The sequence below is a fragment of the Aquila chrysaetos genome, chromosome 3 (genome assembly GCF_900496995.4).
Source record: "Aquila chrysaetos chrysaetos chromosome 3, bAquChr1.4, whole genome shotgun sequence".
NCBI classification, from domain to species: Eukaryota; Metazoa; Chordata; class Aves; order Accipitriformes; family Accipitridae; genus Aquila; species Aquila chrysaetos.
This window is the reverse complement of record NC_044006.1, coordinates 29,533,837-29,555,058: the sequence shown is the minus strand read 5'-3', so window position 1 is coordinate 29,555,058 and position 21,222 is coordinate 29,533,837. Positions and strand designations below refer to the sequence as shown.

At 37.0% G+C, this 21,222-nt stretch overlaps 1 protein-coding gene across 2 annotated transcripts in view; it reads left to right on the top strand.

Moving 5' to 3' along the window:
- Window positions 1–21,222, top strand: part of SUGCT (succinyl-CoA:glutarate-CoA transferase) — a 339,554-nt gene that overhangs the window by 251,365 nt on the left and 66,967 nt on the right. The gene's annotated exons all lie outside the window — the stretch shown is intronic.

The following is a 21,222-nucleotide window of genomic DNA, read 5'->3' as shown; positions in this document are numbered from 1 at the left end:
CAATCATTCAAATTAATGGTGTTCAGCCAAATGTAACATCACAAACTCTGAAAGGCTTGAGTTACACATTCTTCCAGAAAGGATAAAACCAGTTTTTTTGGCTTACTTGTATAATTGAAAATTGTTAGTGTCTGTGTTTATGTGCCAACAAGTGCACTTGGGCGCCTCTTGTCTGATCAAGACTGTCGCCTTCTGTGTCCTTCAGGAAAAGAGAACCGCCAAACACCACAAAAGGTGACATTTGAGCAGACAAGGTGCTAAGCTGAGTCCATTAATCTCTTATTAATCACACTGACATTTTAAAGGATGATTTTCTTCAGCGGGGAAAAAAAAAAATCTCCCAATAGCTTAGCAGATACTGTGAGGACTGGAAACTGGATGGGTAGTCAGAGGCCAATGATAAATTGAATTTTCTGTTACCAAGAGACAAATAAACAAATATGTTTCATCCTGAGAATGTCCACCTGGGGAAGAGTTCTCAAGGGACAGTCGCTCACTATGCCTTTTGGCTTCCTTGGATTAGGATCAGGCTCCCGAGATCATTCCAAATTTTGGACAGCTATCTGAACCAATTTCCCTATTGTTTATTGGTACGTGGATTTTTTCTCATTACCAAGCTTTTTTCATATGTCTGGACAGATTGGTTAACTGTTTGCTCTTGTGTTTCCCATTAGCCTTAAGTTTACAAAACTGTTTAATGTTTGAAGCATCTGTGGTAACCAGCCATTATTCCTGCTTGATAGTATTTTCTTATTAAGTTTTTATTTACATACCTTCACAACTGCACAGAATACATTCAGGTACACTTTCAGAAGTGATCATGATAGGGTATCCCTGTGGGAGGAATGCAGTTCTGTCTTATTTGTCACTGCACTTGTGTCCCAGGTACATGTATTTGTTGGCCTCTTGTGTTTGGCAAAGAACAGGACTGTGCCCTCACTCTGCAGGGATCACATAAAACCTCTTTGCATCTATGCTTGAGAAGTGGATATGTTAGTTCTCTGACATGGGTTTGGGGGGGTTTTTTAGCTTACTATTGAAAATTCTGTTTCTCCTTCTAGTCACAGCCACATCAAAAACTTCCTCTTCTTTTTTGCTTGTTGTCTGTCACTATACAGCACCCTAAAAAAAGAAAATAATACTTTTTACCACTTACTCGGTTGCTTACAAGTTGTAATGAGCCTAAGGCAGAAGGCTATGAAGTTAGGCATAGACACTGATTGATGTAATCATTACAGACATCCCTGTAAATGTTTTAAGTAGCTGTAGTGGCTGTAAGACAGACTTTTTTAGAGATGACTGCAGGATTCTTTGATTTTTTTTTTCTTTTCTCTTCTGAAAGTCTTGGTCATTTACCTTTACTCCTAGCAACTGTAGCAGAGATCCATGGATTGCTGATCAAGACATATGTTCATTTAAAGCCCTTCCCTTCTCTCTTCCTTCCTTTGCAATTCCAGAGAACTACAAACAAACAATGTCACATGTAAGATTACCTCTCTACCTGCCCAAATCCCTCAGGAACTCACACAGCTCTGTGATATTCATGATGTCAGTATCTTCATGTATATCATCTGTAAGATATGTTCTCCAGTAATTCCCAAAATCCCATACAAGTTCATCCAGCCCTGACAGCATTGCAGCTCCTCCTGTCAGGTATTGTTGTCAGGAGGTGTTTCCAGATGTTATAAAATTCCAATATATTGCTTTATTTTTAGAAGTCACCTTTATAAAAAAAAAAAAAATTAAAATATTCCTTCTAGCAAAGCAAAACAAGCCAAGTTTAAATCTTTACTAAATTGACCTTGAGTGTTTTGGAGTGCTCTCACAATAGACACATGTACATAATGTTTAAAAAAAATTGAACCACAACAATTCCTAATATTAACGTTTATGATATTTGTTAATTTTTCTTTCCAGTATCTTCTGAAAATAAAACACATTGCTAAGAAAGCCAAAGTGATCTGCTTAACGTTTCAGTGTTCAGGCAATATAAGGTCTGTATAGACTCTGTAATGTTAGGGGTTTTTACCTCCACTTGCTTTGAATAGTGTTATTGCTGCATTTCTGAATATCATATTAACACTCCAAACACCTTCTATCATTTTAGCTTTCATCAACAACTGTTCCAAATTGATCAGCTGAAGTTTATATTGTGTAGCTCAGATACTGCATATCATATTCCTTAGTCTTTGTGTTTTATATTTGAAGAGGACAAACTGTGTCTCACTCTGATCCTTCTATCTTTGTGGTCATCCAGTCCCAAAGAAATAGTTTAGAAACGAGCTTATAAACAGAGACACTTCCTGCAAATAACTGGTGAAGGAGAGTCCATTGCAAATATAGACACAATTAAGATTTTTAAAAATACAAAGGTGTAATCAAAAGTCACCTGAAAAATGCATGGTATTATCTTCCTTGGAAACACCAGTGTGATCTTTTTCTAAGTTAGGGGTTAAATACTGGTTAAAGAAATGCATGTAAGTTAGTGGATCAAAACTGAAATGAAATTTTACAATATGCTAGTAATACGCTACCCTGCTATATTATGGAGAAAAATCCTGTCACTGCCTGTGTTCTCTTTTATATAAATTATTGTGCTGTGCTCATCCCCTTCATGGATGCCTTGCACTAACAGATTAGTACCTATGGTATATAAACAGAATAATACAATGATACATACTCAGATTAGAATATGTATGACTGTGGTTTTATATGTATATACACATATATATGTAATAGAAGTACATTCTTGTAAAGAAGGTGCTGAAGCGGCCCAGGCCATCAAATGCCTTGAATATAAAAAATGAGATCTGAACTTGATTTGAAATTAAGTGGGAATCTAGTGTAACAGCTGTGATTCTGAGGAGATACGCCATAGTCTGCATCCGTTGGGATTTCTGAGTCTCTGAAATATCCATATTCGGATATATTGTCTTGCTGTTAGTTGAGCTGAGGAGTTAAAGGGCCTTGGCATTGTCAGTAATTATGGAGTAGTCTTCTACCTGATCTGTAGGCTGACAGAACATTGCTGGTGATTCTAGTCAAAACAGAGATCAGCTTAAACAAAGTGTACTGTTCCAGTACTCACTGACTAACCATTGACATGCATAGAAATGGTAGAGTGGCTACAGACTCCTGAATTTTTTTTCTCTCTTTCTTCCAGTGTAGTTGGCTGTTGCTCATGCAGGAGCTGGTCTGTTGTGGCAGTGGTCATATGACTGATGTGGGGAGGGACTGATAAAGTTGTGTGCTGTCTACATATTGCTGGGACTTGATTTAGTCCTGTTTCCGCTTGTTGTCCCATGTAGCTATTGAAAATAAACTGAGGGAGAATTGATACTTATGAAACCCCACGAATACCGTTGTTACTAAGAGTATTTGTTAGGTTACGCAAAGGACTGCCAACAGGGTCCTTGATTGTGCGAGATGCTGGATAAACAAAGAAGTGTTGATTATCAGTAGCCAAGGAGTTCACAGTCCAAACAAAGCAGGGGTAGGGTGGGGTAGAGGTGTCAGACTAAAGCTGTGTGAACAACATGATATTTGGGATAAATGTCATTTCCACAGTTCCTGGCTTCTGCAATTGCCCACACAGTTTGAGGAGTCCAGTGATGGAGGTACAGTTTCCTGTCACTACTTACTGGGCGTACTTCTCCAGGAAGGACTCAAATAATTATAGAGCACTACTCTCACTGCAGAGGTCCAAGATGATGGGAACAGATGTCTGTCCTTTGCCCATTGAAGGGTGGAGAATATTCATCAGTCTCCTAGGTGGTGTCAGTTGTGTGTCCTGGCTTGACTCCAGCCTATGCTGTGTCTAAAAGGTTAATTTCCATTAGATGAGAATGTCCTTGGCCTTTGACTAGCTTCTCTGTGGACTTGCTCCTGGGAAATTTGATACTGGGCGGTAGTTGGCTAGAACCAATGTGTCCAGGGTGGGTTTCCTTTCTGTGGATAAACAGAGCATGTGTATCTCCAGGAACAGGAGTTCGGCATCTTCTGCCAGCACTCAATTCACTTACGGTGATCAAAGGTGGTTCTTTTTATTACAGAGGTTCAATACTCTACATAAGCAATCTCTTTGATTTTCCAGCCTATTGGTGACTAATGTACATCTTCAGCTGCAGTATTTCAGCTGACTTATCTAGTTGTCTGTTTATATGAGTTTGTACTGTTCACTTTACTATGAAGAAGCATGGGTTAAAGAACTATGCAACCTATTTCTGCACTCTGCTTTGGTCCTGTGATATCCGTGTATGATGAATTTAAGTTCATGAATGCTGGTACTTCTACTGCAGTTGTATTTCTTTCAGTGTCAGTGAAATCTCTTTTGTCTTCACTCATTCTCTTCTTATGGCAGAATCTTTAGTTTTGTTTAATAAGTACATTTGATAGTATTTGCAGCTGAACTGCAGGTTCTGATTGTTTTTTGCAATAGTTAGGGATGAGAAAGCCTGATCTCTGCTTCAGCCTGTATTCCTGACAGCAGTACTTGCAGTTTTGCCTTAATGTTTGGTGTGCTGTTTAGTTTAGTTTTGTGCTTGATTCATACACATTCTAATACCAAGAATTATGGAATTTTGGCTCTAAATCTGAGTTTCATTTAACCATGATGAACAGTAAGTCCTTAATCCAACTTAATCTAACAAGTTTTCAGTAGTAGCTTTCTCTAATCAACGGAACAGTTGACAACTGGGATTTTCATTGTAATTACAGAAAGCCGTACTGAAGGGACCAGTACTGTACTGGTATAGTAATCTTGCTCTCACATCTTGTATGTGTCAAAGCAAATTGAGCTGATAAAAGTTGGTTTCTTATAGCTTCGTGTACTAGTGGTGCTTTACATCTGGTAACCACCATCATAGCAGCTGATGATTATCTAGTACAAAGTTAACACTTCACTACTGCTACTGTGCTATACCAACCCTGTGTGCAAGGGAGAAGAGTTTTGGCAAGATGAACAGTTGACAACTCAAGGCGGAGAATTTGCGTCTATCATTATCTGTGTTTTTATGGCCACAGATGTTTTTAATTGATAGCACCATTAGTCATGGTGTCAAAATTATGATATTATTGTGCTACTATTATTGTGCTATTGAATAACCTACTTAAGAACAAATATAAAAGCTGTATTATTTTTTCCAGCATTATAAAATATTATTGTGTCACAGTATGAAAAAGACTCATCACAGATTAAAATTGTACTTTAAATGTTATCATCGTATTTGAAAACTGAAAGGACCGAGAATAAGATTGGGATCCCATTCAAGTAATGTTTTGTCATTACACTGAGTCAGGGATCCTGAATCATTTTTCCAAAAGGTTAGGTCTGAGGTCAGTACCTGAGTTATTTTCTCACATGTGCTTTCTAATTGCCTTCAGTATAAGTTTGCTTGAATAAGAGGTAAAAGCAGGGAACAGAGCTCAGTAAACATTATCCATCTCAACACAATAGAAAATTTCTTATTGCTTTCTGAGGAAATGTGTTTTAATCTTCTAAACCGCTTGTTCTAGCATGTGCTGGTAGAGTTCTTTCTGTTCTGCTTTCTCATGTACATGCTTCAGGGTATGGATTGCTGTTGGAGTGTAAATTTCTGATTTACCAAATACCACTTCATATGTCCCCCATCCTTCAAAAAGGATCCTAGTTTTGAGGATTTATATTTTTACTGGCTTCAGCTTTCATGTTCATTATTGTAGCAGTCTCTGTTTGACATACACTTCACATGATTTTAATCTTCACAGTTGTGGGAGTTCCATTGTAAAAAAGATGCTATTAATGTCCTCCAACCATTGTTCAAACATTACCACCTTAATAAAAAACAAAACAAAACAACTTTTAAATGTTCTCTTGGTGCAGGCAAAGCCGTTCTGCTTTTTGCTTTCATTACAGCCTGTAGGCAAACATTGATTTTAAAATCTGTCACATAGTCTGATTGATCACTTTCCAGGAAAACAGGATTCAAGTCATTTTTAAAGTAGATTCATAATGGATTAACCAGAGTTGCCACATAAAGAAGAAACATTTTATTCCTTTCTATTGTCAGAGGAGCTGATATGCTCTGTTTAGCAGTAAAACCTCCTGAATAGCTCAAGCATTCACTGACTACACAAACACAAAAACTAGACGTAAAACAGGAAGGAGAATTTCAGTCCAAGATGTAGTAATCTTATATTCTTCAAATTGCTGTATTAATAAGTGAAGTATGTTTAAAAATCAGGTCTCAGTAGATGTATCAGAAGTACAATCCTCTAGAAATGCAGCGCGTAATAGTATTAAGTAAACATGAAGGTGAAAACGTGACTTCGTTGAAGTCAGTGGAGATTTTACTGTCGACTTACAAGATCCAGAGTTTTACACAGTTTTAATACTGTAACTTTATGAGGTTACAGTTTTAAATTCAAGCAGGATTGACTCAATAGTTGGTAGGAAGATATACTGAGTTTCTGTTGAGGATATTTGATTAACAAAAAAAAAAGAAGTCTTGTCTGTTCTGAGAATAGTGTTAAAGATTGTCATACTTGGACAGTTTTCCCCTTCTAAAATGGCTGAACTTGGTTACTTCAGAACCATATGCTGTGTGTTGCATGTATGTGTATGTATTTCTCTATAATTTCATCATGCTCATATGTGTCATAAAAGTAAAGGCATTAGCACTCTCAATAAACCAAAAAATGCTTTAAAAAAAAGAAAGAGATGGAAATATGATAATAATTCTCAATGTCTCATTTGTAGGCTACCCTAGTTAAAAAGACTTCAGAAAATGCTGAGGGACTGCTTTCTGGAAATTAGACCCCTTTCTGGCACCCTATTTCAGATATATCAACTCTCTAAGTCAGATTTAAAAATATAAGTTGTATGCATGTTCTCCAATTTTAATAAAACACTGAGCTAAATCAGTTTGCAAAGAATTACTCAAACATTGCAGTTAACTTACAGAAAATAATATTTTCTGCTAATGTCCAGCAGTATTCCCAGCTGTTTGATAATTTTTTAAGTTTAATTGTGCCATGGGGTTGTACATTAAAGGGCAAGAGAAAATGGGACAGTTAATATTTGCCTGTAAGCCCCACGTACTTAGCCATTCTTCAAAGTAAGTAATTTAGAGTCTAAGATACAGTGCTTGAAAAAAGGGCCCTGTTTACATACAACATGATTTAGCAGCCAAATAAATGAAACAAACTTTTTCAGTGGGACTTGCCTCCAAATGGGAATGAAGCTCATCTCAAGGACAGCATACTTCCCAGGAACCTAACATCTCTGCTGTGACAGACTACTGTACCATTTTCTTAGTATGGCCTGTTTTTCCTAAGTTCATTAATGCCCATTGGTAATTATCGGGTGCCATCGCTTTTGCCAAATATGGGGTAGACACTTTCTGCTCATTCACCTGAGCCTTGCATTACAGCCACATTTTAGCTTAAACTTAGCAGCTCCTGTTTGCTGTTCAGTTAAGTGGGAGAACCCCTCAGTTTATTTTGTGTAAATTTGCAGCGTAAGAGTGAATTATTCTGCAACTTACTCAACAGGATGTGTGGAGATATGTGCTCGCATCAGCTGAGGTAGGAGCAATTGTATCACTACCTCAGTGATAACCTAATGTCAGTTAACTGTGCTATAGGTTGACTTGCAGAAAAAATCATTGGTCTAGAGTGATTCTGAAGATATTATTACATTCTTTTGTGAGGTTACTGTGCTCTGCAATTTAGGTGTTACATTTAGGCCATAAAGAAAATATAGTATAAATAAATGATATAGAGTCAGGCAATGATGACAGTTAATTGAAGCTGTAAATGCTTTTGCAGTATTACAATGCAGTAATGTTCATATTTTGCAATGCTGCATTGCCCTTTACATATCCCATGCACTAATGTAAACTGTTGTAATTCCTTTTCTTTAGAACATGATATGAAAACAGAACAGATGAATGACACCATATTTGTTCTAACCATTCTTGGATAGCCAGCATTATAGTTCTTGAAGTCTTGATGTGGTTCCGTAAGTCAACTAAAAAAGAAGGAATTATGACAATAGTTATAGCTGATAGTCTGAACACTTGTGTGCCTGGCACGAGTTTGGATTCCCGTGCCTGGCACGAGTTTGGATTCCCATGCCTTCACAGTTCGACTGCATATTCTTCTTTGGGAGGCAAATGATTTCAGTTATGGATTTGGTCTTTCAAGTTTTTGCTTAGGGACTTCACAATATAAGAGAGAATTTTTCCGTATGTTTTCAGTTTGCCATAAGAATGAAAACATTGTGGTATCCTGGAGATTTGCAGTGTGCACAAATTAAAATCCGTTTCTCAACTCTAAGTTTTTACATGCTTTAAGGATTATTTCTGAAAACCTATTTTACAGGGACCTACAGTATCATCTCCCTGTTCAAAAGGTAAAATCAAGAGCTTATTCACAGTATTTTCCATGATCTGTTTCCCAGGCTTAGGTTTTCAAAGAGAGTTTCTTTAAAAAAATACTCTTCTGTCTTGCAGTTCAATTTCCTGTAGTACTGGTTATGTTGAGAATCACAAGCAAAGTATTCTCTGAAAGTTTGTGGATCGTGATGTGCAACCTAAGCTGGGAGGGGTAGAGGAAAAGGAGGGAGGGTGAAGGTTCCTTCCGTTCTTAAAAGTAATTGTCCTGATGTGATGGAAATTGCAGTCACCTGCCTAGCAGTGGAAATTCTTTAGCTATAAGGAAATCTACAGCACCATCACTTCATTACAGTTGCTAGCAACCTCATGCTGGACAGCAGCTTTGATGAGACTGATAAAGGCAGGATTATTGAAACAACAGAAGTGCTTGGGGGACCGTAGTTATTAACTATAAAGATCTTGGTGAAGCTACTGCACAAAAACTTTGTGCTCTTGCAAATTGTACTTGGGGCAGATTTTTGGGACTTGGGAACGTGGAGCTGTAGATTTTTGCTAGTCTAGGGTAAGTTCTGAGATAATGTCAGGTGGGTTATTCTAGTGCTGTGTGAGTATAAATGAGATCAGATTTCAACCCTGGGTTTTATTAAACTTTATTTCCAATTTACCAAGAAAACTTGAATTAATCACTACTGGTCTTGTGCTTACCATGGCTGAATATCTAAAGCAACTGAAGTCTTCATTACTCAGTACATTTCAAACCAAACCATTAACTTCCCTCCGTCTCAACTGCCCATCTTTACAATTACTTGCCTTATAGTGCTGCAGTTCTACAGTTGTTTTTTTATATGTTTTATTAGGGTCTCCTATGTTCTTTTCCCTAAAATTGTATACAATATGCTGCAATTAGTGTCCTGCTTGTTTTTTAAATGTAAAGAGGAATTCTTCTTACCATGTAAACTTTCAAAATACCAGGGAAGCAAAGATGATAGGTGTTTCTTTTTACGTATATCAGTGCATCTCTCTCCTTTCTTCTCTAATTATTCCCTAGAAACATCTGGTAACTTTCTGTCTAACTGTCAAATTTCTATTTCTGTTTTATTAGCCACCTGCATGCCAGCTGAGTATGTACAGACATTCCTGAATATCAGGAGTGTTATTGCCAGCCTGACTTGTAACAAACTTGCAGTGTGATAGCACAGTAAGATTCTCCTTACTCCCGTGTTATTAATTTACAGATTAAAAAAGCTCATAAATCCTAGTACTTAATGTACTACCTTTTAAAAGTACTAGCTTATTAAATCCCTGGTACTTAAGTGCACTACAAGTAAAACACAGTACACTGATAAATATATAGTGTTCCTGGTCATCTTCTTTATTCTCTTGATTTTACTTTGTGAAAAGCTATTCTGGCTGCTTTTCTGGATGATTAGTTAGCCCCTCAAAAGATGTTTTTTGAAAATCTCCAGGTGAGCTGAAAAATCCATATACAAATAGAAAACTTAGTTTAAAAATATGTCAGGCCAGTGGGTTAAGTTTTAACCGCATTGAAATATTTGGCACTTTCTGGTCACCTTCTGTGATACCACAATGTGAACCAAAATCTACAAAGAGGATGAGTCAAATAACACTTTTATCAAGCTAGGAGCCTTCTTTTAACTAATAGATGTAACACTGGAAAGAATGTTGTACTAACATATTTATAAACCAATTAAAAGATTTAATAATTAAAATAAAATCTGAAAAAAGGCCTTGCATGCTTGTGAACTTGTCTGTTTTTTCTAGCTATATCAGTTGAGCTAATAAAAGATACTGCCTCTCTTTCCAAATCCTGCTGCATGTAATAATTACTGTTCCATGTTCTTCGTTGTTATTCTAAGAGGGTGTTATAATCTAAGGCAGTGTTTCTGCCTTTGAATCTCACTAGGATAACAGAAATCTCTTTTGTTTGAGTCCCGTAGTTTGTCAAATGAGATTGATAGCATTTCCAGTTGAGCTTCACCTGGCTGACTGTTCCACGTGTGTGCTCAGTGGAGATTTTTTGTCATGCCACAGTCCTGCTATTTGACAGGAATCGTCCAAGCTATCGCCTCTTCACTGCTCTCTGCTAGCTCTACCTTACATACCCTCTTTCTGCAGCGCTCAGCTCCAGCTGCCTCTCTTCAAGACTCACAGCCTATTCCCACAGTCCTCTGACTATTTTCCTTTCTAATCACCTGTGCATTTCCCAGCTGGGTCATTTATGTCAGTTCTGGCAGTCAACTCTTGGCCGTGTTTGCTGATTCTGGTCTGAATTCTGGTTGTGGGGGTTTTCTCCCCTCCCTTGATATCATCTGAAGTCACCCAGCTAGAGGCTCTCTAGTGCCTTGCCTTATTTGTCTTTTTTTTTTTTTCATAATTTGCCGTATTTTTTTTTTCTTTGTCTTACTTTCTCCTGCATTATTTGTCATCTTGGGTTGTGTGAATATGAACATTACACAGTAGAAGCAAAACTCATTGGGCAGAAGCAGTGTTAAGTGAGATGGGAGACGGTCAAGTTGTAGGTGATGACAGTAGGTTTTGAAAGGGAAAATGTAGATTGAATACCAAGAGAAGAGCTGTTGAATATTACCCATTACCCTGTGAACGAAACCATAGGAGATTGAAATGAGACTTGAAAACGTTAGCATGAACAGCGCTGTAAGAAACAGGCGGGCCTAAGTAAGTGAATGGCCTTGATGGCTGACCAGATTTCTAACGCTTCTCATTCTTGTGATTCCAAGAGAGAGTGATGAAGGGGAAGGTGATAAGCCAGAAGGGCTGTTTTGTGCAGGGAATGAATGATAGAAAATGCAGCACACTCAGCTGCTCAGAATAACCAGAAACTCATATTGGAAAAATCTTATACAGCAGAGGGTTAAATCTGAGCCTATAATTCTTAGAAAACATGTTAGAATTCATATGAAAAAGCTTTAAGGACTTCATTTTAATTGACCTTGGATACACAGCAGGTCATGGCCTTCTGGGGAATTAGAACCAGAGCATTCATCGGGGAACAATACAAGTTTAGAAGGTCAAGAGCTGATTCCTAATCATAAGTGCAAATGTTCTCATGTGTGTTTAATATGAACTGGGAAATACTTTGCAACACGTTGGTCTGGAAGAAATTGGAGGGGAGGCCTTAATATATAGTTTTTACATTAAATATGATATTTTGAATACATTGTTTAGTACATTTTAAAATCATGAGAAGAAGTATGATGAAGGGGCAGACATAGCCATAACCGCATGCTTTTTGTAATAATGAGATTAATAAACAGCTGAGGCAATGACCTTCCCAACGTGTTGTTGAAAATTTAATTGTAAGACATGGGTTCTAACTAACTTGTTTTACCAAAACAGGAAGGGGGGGGTGGGTGCAAAGAGTTTCCCACGTTAAATTTAGGAACAGTCAAAATAAAACAAATGCTAAAATTATCCAATTTACTCCAGGCTTTGTGAGGAAGAATGGGCAAGTAATTGTCAATTATGGAGTGGGATTGGAATGCAGGTTGTAGAGAGATAATTAATTGAGAGATATTTCATTTTGATTAGCGTGGCTTGAAAAAGTGCCATCTGAAGTGGTTTCAGGACTGCTGGGCAGTCTGCTGCAGATGGGCAAAGGACTGGCATGCAGCTCTAATGGGGTTATGAGGTAGATTAGACTCTATCACGTTACTGAAAATAAAATAAAGGATTAAGGAAGAAGAAAGGATAGTCTTATGATCAAGAGTTAGGTCTCTGTACTGGGAAGCCTGGGGTTGTTCCCAGCTTGTGCTACACAGTTCCTGTGTGGCCTCTGGCATGGAGGTGAGGGCTGGATTGCAGTACACTCCAGGGGCATTCTTGCAGGGTATGAAGCAGGTCCCCTACCAGGATGATTGTATTAGTGTTCCCTTCATGACTGTTCCAGGTTGGGCATCAGAGGAAAGGAGAAGAGAAGAGGATTAGTGGGTTTGTGACTGGTACTTCTCCTCTTTCAAGTTTGGTAGGTGGAGTTGAGCTGGGAAGAGGTCAGGCTCATCTTTGCCATGTTTTTCCATCCTGCATGCTGACCTACCACCCCAGTTAAAGGGCTGCCGGGTGGCAGCTGTGATTCAGCTAGTGCCATAGCTCTTTCCCAAGGTTTCTGTAAAGCAGCACACATGGCAGCTCATTCTTCTCTTTCATAACCCATTAGAAATATTTGGAAAAGGTAATACTTATATTATCTGAGGCTTGTTTATCTAATGCAAAGAATATGGAGAACTTCGGGCAAGATAGACAAAGTACAGTTATTAGTTTGCGTAAAATAAACAATTACTAGTTTAGCGGAGTGATTTTCATCTCGTTTTCATCTTGGTTAATTCATGAATTTGGGAACTGAGACTTTGAGGAGGGGGTATACCCTCTTCCCCCTATGTTCCCTCAGTGGAGATGTTAGGACTTCTTAGAGCAGGGGTCCAAAATGGAAAATGTGGTTGCTGTGAAGAGGCATCATTAGTGCAGTACGTGGAAGCAGGCTGCCTACCTTCCTGCACGAACAATTTTACCGCAAACAGATTCCTGTTCTGACACACAGCTTTCAGCAAAATCAGCCAACAACTGTTAGCCAGACATGAGTGTCTTTGGCATTCAACAAATTACTTGCACATCAGACAGTGTTGATTACTACCGGAAAACAATATAAATATCACATTTTATATTACACTTGTAAAATTGATTCTTTCCCCCTTTGCTGAGTTAGTATGCCAGAAACTTTGTTAATTGTGATGGAGTTCAAGGAGATAATTCTGGCTGCAGAATTACAAACAAACAAAAGAAGAATACATCATAACGTTCTTTGGCTGATTCCATTTTCACTATCACCTGTTTGCATTGTTGCAACCCCTTTGTCCAAATAGTTTTAATTTCTGCTGCATTCTGTCTTCTGTATTGATTAAATATGAATCAAATTTAGCATTACACATTTGTCTGTATTTTACCTTATTATAGCTTTTCCTTACTTTTGTAAAGACATTCATAGTTTTGTTAATCAAATGACATTAAGTACCTAATCTTTACAAAGTATTTCAGTGTTTTTTCATTTGAATAGTACTTACAAGGAGAGTCCTTTGAAGAGTTCAAATGAATAGCTGATTTGCCAGATGATGGTATTTTTCAACCTGAACTGTTTGGTAAATCTTTAAATAGATTCATCTGAAAAAGAAAAATTAAGCACAGTATTTCTTTGCAGCCATTTCGAATGGGACAGTGTAGAACATTTTTGATGTTTCATCTCCAAGTAACATTTTCAGAGTAAGTTCATTTATACTTTATCAGAACATGAATATCAGTTCTTAGTTTCCAATTGAAACAAACACTTTATTTGACCCCAGAATTCATTCTTTTTGTCCTTGTGGCTTGAAATATGGTTTGAAAAAGGATAGGATAACATTGTTAAAAACACCCCTTTACGTCTAGAAGACCTCAAAATCTCCACGATTCCTGGTTAGAAAAAGATAGAATTTAATTCTGCTGATTTTAAAAATTGTGTTCTGGAAATACAAGCTCAGTTCCAGTTGCACATGTGAATAGCATAACTACTTCGAGTTCCCAGGAACATTGTGCACTGATAAAGCTACTTACGTTCTTAGAAGTGTTTGAATGATTAAGTCTCTTAAGCTTTTGTGTCTACTTAGAATGGCAACAGAGGTTTTGCAGCTGCACAATGCCTGAAACAACATACTCCAGTATTTCTCTATGCACAACTGTACAAAATATCATTTATCATTGTTGTCTATAATAATTAGGAGTTGAATTTAGCTCAAAACAACAACAACAACAAGAGGGCGGGGGGTTGACACTATAAATCTTGATGCTGGATGTTCTTGTGTTCTTTTCTTCATAACATCCAGTGGTACTTATGCAAGATTGAGCCTGCTGGAAATTCTTGACGGTTGAAAAAGAGGAAGGAAAAGGAGAGGCAGGCAACTTGATGAGTCAAGTAGATTTCAGAAAAGACCATTATAGGTAAAATTATTCTGAGCCCAGAACAGAAATAAAGAAAACAAATTGAAAATTAAGAAACTTAAATATAAATGACATCAGGTTATATATCTGTCCCTCCTACTTTTCTTATCGGTTATCATACTACTGGAAAAATTCGCACTTTCTGAAGGGGCTGAGGGTTATGTACAATAGCATATGAATAATCAGGTGAAAGACAATTGCAGCTGACAAGATCAACATCCTGGCATAGAATTTTTCAAGTCTGTAGTTGAAAGCATGAGACATGGGAAAGGTACAACATCTTCCACCGCTTCCAAGACTCAAGCCCTCCTTTAAATCTGCTTCTCTGCCTTTGAAAGGAAAAGCTTCTGAATTCCTGAAGTAAGACACATCTTAAACCATATGAACCACTTTCCGTGCTGACAGAATTTAGTTAAAGCTCATTATGTAAAAAGGTGCTATAAGGAAACTTTATAGAGTGAATGCTCTTTATAAACTGGAAGCTAAGGTTCAGCCAGTTTCCATTTAATCCTCCAATATTGCCTGCAGCAGTCAAGTAAATTTCATAACAGACTCCCTCCCCCAAATGAAAACCATGTGCCTGCTTCATTTTTTACTCCTTTCCTAGTCCCCCCATTCAAACCTCTCCTCAGTGCTTTAAAGAACCTTGCAAAAATTCATAGAATTACGATAGCAGAGTTAACTCTGGCTGTTACTAATTAGGCCACATTAGCACAAGTACTGTCCTTCCTAAACAAGCTGAATTACAGGCAAATTGTTTGTGTGCACCATACATGTGTGTATGGCAATGGAAAGTGTTAAAAAGCATGTATGTACATTCTCTACTCATGGAGCTTCAAAAATTACATTAGGATTTTCTTTCTCCATAGTGAAATAGCTTAAGTAGAGAAGCAAATAGGCACAGCAGTGTGATTTGATAAGCACTCATTTTAGTTAAATTGATCTAGGGCAAGAAAAGAAGTCTTGATTTTGGGCTTTTTCTTATAGAGTATTTATATGCCACCATTTTTAGAAATAATGTATTCATTGCATATTGTCCAAGTTATTTCAGATTTTTTTTTTCCTGTTTTATGTCATTGAAGACTTCTCTAAGATGAAAACATTTCTGGAACAACCACAGACTTTCTTCAACCACAGACTTTCTTCATGACCTTACCATGCCAGTGCATAAAACTAACTACCAGCAGGCATTAGCAAGCAGGAGCCATGGAGACGTCTGCCCTTCCTCTAGATCCTCATTCTGTCCCTCAGAGAGTGCCACCACTGGCACTCAACCTCATAATTTCAGTACTGCAGAATGACACAGACATTTTTTTGACTCCTCAGGTTGTTGAGAGAACAGCTACTGTTTTTCTCAGAATGATGGCTCTACTAATCCCTTTTCAAGGCTTAAGTGCAACTTTAAAATACATTGTACATAAAACTACATATCTGAAACTCTGCATAGAAGTCACAATTAAGTGTATAAAAGTCTCAAGAAATTTTTAAGAGCATTCCAGAAACAATTTTGTGTCTGCTAGAACCCATTAATCAACAAATATATTTAAACTTGATGGAGTTGAACTCTTCCACTCAGATTGCCAACACATCTTGATGAGAAAACAACACTCATGTTTGTCTTTCATTATGACCAGAGTTTAAAATGAAGCTGTGGCTCTACTAAAAAGTTTAGCTGTGGCCTTCATGCCATGAGGACCAGGCCCCTAATGCTATAGCTGCTGTCAGATCTATAGTGAAAGTTACAAGGAAGATTCTTCCATCATCATCAAGTAAAACTAAAAAAAATTCTTACTCTGAGATGTCAGTGCAAAGAAGCAGAAGATAGGATTGTGAAGCATTTAGAGTTTTTTCAGTGATACTCAAAGATTAAGAGAAACGTTAAACATAGAAGATCAAATTCTGAAGCTTCCATTTGGTGTCACAATAAATGGAAGTTAAAGATAATAGGGGTAGAGAATTTGGTTTAAATTTTTGATTCGAACTCTTTTTTAATTAATAAATGTGAATTATGCTATTGAATTTTTGAGATATAGCTGAAGTCCTTTGTATTCCTTTTCTTCCTTGATAACACTATTAATAGTAATTTTAATTGCTGATTTCTAGAATTCTGTCTTTGCATGTGTTAGAGCATTTTGTTAATCCTCGTGACGATTTTGAGAAGCATTTTTAACACATATTTACAAAGTTAAAGGGAGAACTAACAGATCTCTATTGTTATTTGATCACAGCCATCAAATTTTAACATATGGTTTTCCTGTTGTTCTCAAATTAATTTAAAAATCTTGGCATTAATTAGCAAAAGAAGAAAAATACACTTCTAAAGACCTCTGGCTACTGCACAGTAATATGAGGTTGATAAACTATTGTGTGTTGTCTGTTTTACTATATAAACATCTAATTTCAAAATAAAGCAATAACATTTTTCTGGATCATAATCCACCAAAACCAATACTGTTTTGTAAATCTGAAAAATAAAACTGTACCATTTCTGCTGGTATGAAAAGAAGAAAGCTTTTTTTGCCTTTGGATTGGTTCCTCTTAGAAATGTGCTATGAGAACAAGAACTGGACTAAGATGAGGTTCTTGAGGGTTTTCTGTGTTCTCTATTTGCAGTCTCAAATAATTGTGTGATTACACGTATTTTCTAGGATGAAATAGCTGATTTTAAAGCACTAAAGTGTTTTCAAGCATGTTATTTTAATTGGAATGTGAAAGATCAATTGTTTCTGAACTTAATACTAGTTTCAAACTCTGACAGCTTTTACAAACAGAAAAGTATGAGTACTTCAGGAGAAAGATTCAGGCATCTAACTTCAATGACAGAATCACATTAGTCTAACATCACTAGCCTAGCAGTAGAAAGAAAAACATTCTAAATGCCTGAAGGATGTCTTTAGCCTGTCGCTTAGAACTTATACCTAAATAGATGAATGATAATGAACAAAAAGTTCAAAATGTTACTACTCCAGTTTTCCAAGAGACAACTATGAATGTCCATCTGGGATTCATCATTAACAGGCTAAAACACAAAACTGACTGAACAGCAGTAGCCCAGCATGTTTTGGGTTTTGCTCTGACTCCTGTTTGTGTCAGTGGAAGCAGGATCTGTTGTCTTTCGAGCTAATCAACATACAACCCCAGGTTACACAGCTCCTTGTCCAGGTCCCCAGTCACATACTTCTCTTTGTAAAATTATTCCTACTTAATTACAGTGAACCTTTAGGCAACCACAGGTGCACTTACTTTAGCATTTTAGAGCTTTTGAAGCAAGTCTCCATTTACCATGCTTTGGTCCACATTGTGGAGCTACCTCAGAGAGAGCAGATTGGATTTCTACCTCATTTGCTTTTCTCCCATAATAAACTGCAATCAAAACTAGGCACCTACAATTTAGTAATCAAACACAAAATAAATATAAGCTAAGTATCTTGTAGCTATGTTTGGGTATCAGTTACATATGTGAAACTTTTAAAATTTTTTGGGGGGGGGGCGGGTTACCATGTTCCTTAAATTGGAAAATTGTCCCAGCTTAGCATGGTTTACCTTCATGAAGTTCAGCAAAGACTTCATTGCCTTATGAGCAATTATAATAACAAAAAAGCAAGCGTCAGAGTTATGACAGCTCTGCTGTCTTTGATGTTGTCTTCTTGAGTGATGTGTTTATGCAAGATAAATAAGTAAACTGTCTCCATGAACCCTACTTGAAAAAACTCCAGATTAGTTCTGGAGATGGAGTATCTTTTCATGTATGTGTTGATGGATTAAGGGAGAATGCAGGCAGGCCCTAACTGTCAACTGCCTGTAAGCAAAGAGGCTTGACTAAAGATGGAGCACTTGTCAGTGCTGGAAGGGAAAACTAGATTATACACAGATCTGAACTGTCCTTTTATACCTTATACACTTATCACTTATTCAGGTCACATTTTCTGCATGCATCACTACTTTTTCCTTCAACCCAAAGAGTATTGACTCTAAGCCTTTTAATATTTTGTTATTGGTAAAGAACTGATAAGGAACATCTGTGTCAATGGATACATGGAAGCAGTGACAGTGAATTTCAGCAGTGCTGAGGATTTTATTATATAGTGCAAATTCATTTTGGCAGCCTGTCTCACCTCTGCTGCTGTAAATCAGAAGGCAAATGACTTATGTACACTGCTCTGAAATTAGCCCAACACCACGTCCCTTCTGTATCTTTCAGTGTCCCATGTACCTTTTATTCTTCTGAAAAATTGTGGAAATATTATTTCCCACATTTTACAGATAAGGAACTGATGTACAGAGTCCTGAATACATCTCAGTTAAAAATAAGCATTTAAGTCAGATTTTAGAGGTAGCTGCATTCTTATTGTAAGACTACTCCATGGTTAATAGAGTAGAATCATAATCATAGTAATGATAATCATAGTCAAATATCAGAGTCATAATCACCCTCTGGAAGTGTCTTTATCTCTGCTGACTATAATGAGGGCACTTTGGTTACCATCTTGCAATCCTCAGTCAAGGATCTAATGGTAGTTGAGGCGAATCTGGGTTGTAAGGTTAATTTCCAAAATCATCCCACACATGCATGGCAGAGCAAGAAGTCCCACAATGTGAGCTCATTTTTCAATGAGAAATCCTTTCTTTGACTGTCTTTACTAACTCACCAGATCACATATTCCATTGCAGCCTGTATCAGTAGTAACTGTAGATTAATGTTATGTGGCAACTATGTGTGGATCATTCCTGGTTTCCTGTAATTGGAGGATGGGCTGAGTGCAGTGAACAGTAGTCATCTTTCAAAAAGCAGCTTTCAGTCGAATACTGTCAGCTGTAGTTATCTTGAGGAGACTAAGGAATACATGAACACAAAGACAGAACTTTTTAGCTCTTCCAAAATAATATTTCTTCTGATACAAGATTGAAGTAAAGGTTGGGGAAATGTTGGAATAATTTTTTTCTTTCTCTATTTATCTTAACTAAATAGTGGTATTGGATGAGTGAGAAAACATTTGCGTGTACACAGATTCAGTTTTGAAGAAAAAAGAAAAGCCTGTCTAACTGAAGCCGATTTATATCTATTTATGTGGAAATTAAGCTAGAGGTTTTATGGGAATGGATTTCTAGTAGGTCTCTGACATGACCTGATCCTCACAGGAAATACTATGATATTGGGCTTTTACATAATCACAGAAACTAGATACTGGAGGTGGATCTCATCACTGAAAAATCTTTCTGCCTCCTGAAAAGTAACATTTTAATTAGAAGGCTCAAAACATGAAATTTTGATGCATTTGTGTTATACTTAAATTTAACCCAGATTGGATCTAGTCTCACGAAACAGCTGTAAACCTAAGACGTTTCCTTTTTTAAAATATTTTTTAAAATTTTATTAGATGTCACCTCTGTACATTTTGTATAGTTTGATTCCCCTTCATTCTAATTGTCTGCTTAAATAGCACTAGTTAGGATGAAATGTTGTATAGAAAGTGAATATTCAGAGTAGTGCTTATGGCTTGACATGAGAGATTTCTTCTGGCAAATGTTAATCGCTGTGCAACCTGCTTCAAATAAACTCGGATACAGTGAAGTGTTGCAAACTGATGGTGTTATGAAGGCCCTGAAATGGTTCAGTATGTAGACATGTACAAATTGTGTCTCCAGTTACATTGAACATCTGCTTAGATTTAAATATTTGGAAAAAATACTCTTCTGTCATAAGAGATTACTGTCAATTCTGCTTTTAATGCTATCAGATCCTTGTATTAACTTATGTAATATTACATAACAGGTACCGCTGTTGAGGTATAACTTCCAAAATAGGTCAGAACATTTGAAGATACCAATTTATGCAGGTGAACTATCTAATGCCTTTGTTCATGCAAACTGGTGTAAGATTTTAAGTGGAAAAATTTGTCCTTAGTATTTCCCTTTTTTTTACCTTCTTTGGTCCCTCATAGCTTCTATAACAACTTGTTTCAGCAACTATGTGCTCTAAACAACTGATCTGTAAAAGGTATGAAGCTGTTTTTCTGGAAAGCATGTGAGAATTTCTGTCTCTATAGAGACACTGTGAACTCTACAGATTTCTGATAACGATTGTGCTGGGAACAGAGATGAAGAAAGCCTGTCACAACGGACTGATAGGGCTTATATTCAGCATGTAGTTGCCTGAATATGAGTTTTCAGGGATAATGTTCTTGGTAATTCCACATGGAATTGCTGATCTTTGAGTTTGTTGAGACTTAGCCCTGGTGCCTGCTTTCTGAGGTGTCTGTCCTCACTCGGAAGCTGACAGAGCAAAACAAAGTTCAGGCTTCTTATAAGCCAGGTCTGACCACAAATGTGAACATAATGTGGAAGATCAGCGTAGAAATGCAAATTCAATGCTTTATCGGGTTCTCTGTGTTTTTAGCAGTATATCTAGAACTTTCTAATTTTCTAACATTCCTGTGGCTTAAGGAAATGAACAGTGCTTTCCTAAGATTCGTTTCCATTAAGTAGTTGATGTATATTTTCCAGCCGAATGAGATTTCGTTATGGGAACATCAGTAAAATCTGTAGTATAATAGCCAGTGGCATTATTGCAGGCTATTGTTAACTCTGTACATTAGCACTCAAAACTGTGATATTTCTGTGGTGTTTTATAAATTTAAGTCCTGTATTTTCATTGTTAAGGTTAATGGCTTGAGATTATTAACTTCAAAGCAAGAAAGTCTGGAAGCACTGCAAAGTTCATAGGAAGCATTGTGTTTAAAAACCTGTACTGGTTTTGCTCACAGTTATGTATAGTAGGAAATACTAATTGCTTTTTACATTAAATTCTCACAGAGCAACTAAGGCACATTATTGACTAGGT